Raw genomic sequence first — 1,625 nt, 5'->3', positions numbered from 1 at the left:
TTTTATTTTCTTACGTAAACACATGTTCTAAACTTTCAGACTAAGCAAGAGTCAAATCAAACAGTTTTTTCACTCCCACTGGATGTTGCAGGTAGGTTATAGTTCTTAATACACACGCTGAAGTTCCTTCTGAGTCTGAGACCAATCTCCTCAGTTCAAAGTCTTTGTCTTCCCAGTGATCTTGTTGCCTTCATGGGGTCTCATGATGCCACTGTCCCTTATTTTATACTCTCAGTTCATGTCCCAGAGAAGTTACTGGCCCAGACGTGTCCTGTTGGCCTTGCTGAGTCCCAGAGTTGAGCAATCTCCATTGTGTGGTGCTCATGCAACTGTTTCTTCCAGAATTGTAAATCTCTTATTTATAATTCCCCTGCTGGCCAATGGCTTGTGATGCCTGTTTGGGTGTCACTTAATGCCTGTTTGGGTGTCACTTTGTTGTCACTGGAGAGCTAGCGGTGGGGGTCTCCCAAACTCACAACATATTTCAATAACAACCATATTGAAAAATCTCAAAAATTCATACACAGTAACGATATACATATTTTGACAGAACAATGAGTTTCAGCAGATTATGACCTTTCATATGGTATCTTACATGGCATGCTTTGTATGAAATATCACAACCATATACAAATGATGAATATGAGGTTACAGGGTGCTACTTTGAAGTACAGTGTATCACCCCCAGTTCCAGAAACAGCAGCCTCCTGGGGGGCCAGCAAACTGGAGTGCTTCAGCCTGGTCCCCTCTCGAAGGCCAGCCAAGCCTGGACAAAGGATGCTGGGGGATCCTGCAGTCCCCTCCACAGAAAGCACATTTAAACTTAGAGATTGGATACTTCTGCTTCTCCCAAGTGCCAAATCCAAGGACTGTAAATGCCAAGGACCGTACAAAGTAATCTGTCAGGTAGGACCAGTTAAATCTGAAATCAGACAACCCAAGAAAAAGAAGAAGATCGGAAACCCTGGAAGGAGCAGGTGGGCTTGTTTATCACTTCATATCCCCCCGGGCCAGAGCTGGGACCCCAAGCATCCACCTCTGACCCAGAGGAAAAGACCCAAGTGAGACAGCTCATGAATGCCTTCCCAACATTATTTTCATCCTGGCCAGGAAGTGGGACTAGGGGCAGAGTTGTCCCAGGAAATTAATGGAGAGGAACTCCCTGTGCTCTCTTTTGGCAATGTCCACCCTCAACAGTGACCTGCAAAAGATGTTTTAATTGGGCTTTGCCCTTTTTTTTTTAACACCGAAACCAAAGGTTTTTAAACAGAAATCCCTTCAATAGCTTATCTTTTATGTTTTTCATCAATGAACCCTACAATAACCCAACCTAGATTGAACCTGAAGTTCAAAACATACAGGAAAAGTTATTAAAACAAAACCAAAAAAGCTTAGGCTTTTTAAAAATACATCACAAAGAAACAAAAAGAACATAATCCAAATAACTTTTGCCTGGGCAGGTCACCTTAAAATCACTGGTTACCATCTTTTCAATTCCCAGCTCTGTAGCTCATTGGCTTCTTGCTGTTTTCCTTCCAAGACAGCATTTTTAGGGCCTATGGCTACTTTATGGATCAACCTTTGGTATAGGTCCCCCATCAGGTTCTTATTCTCTACTGGATCAC

General features: G+C 42.8%; 1 long non-coding RNA gene across 1 annotated transcript; it reads right to left on the bottom strand.

The window, feature by feature from the left end:
• LOC122173518 (uncharacterized) lies at nt 1-1,625 on the bottom strand. The gene is made up of 2 exons (XR_006174022.2): nt 1,466-1,625; nt 1-922 (listed from the first exon to the last, which is right to left on the bottom strand). It is a non-coding gene; the product is annotated as an uncharacterized LOC122173518 (long non-coding RNA).

The sequence above is a fragment of the Chrysemys picta genome, chromosome 1, assembly GCF_011386835.1.
Source record: "Chrysemys picta bellii isolate R12L10 chromosome 1, ASM1138683v2, whole genome shotgun sequence".
Lineage (NCBI taxonomy): Eukaryota > Metazoa > Chordata > Testudines > Emydidae > Chrysemys > Chrysemys picta.
The sequence above is the reverse complement of the archived record's forward strand: the minus strand, read 5'-3'. Positions and strand labels throughout refer to the sequence as shown.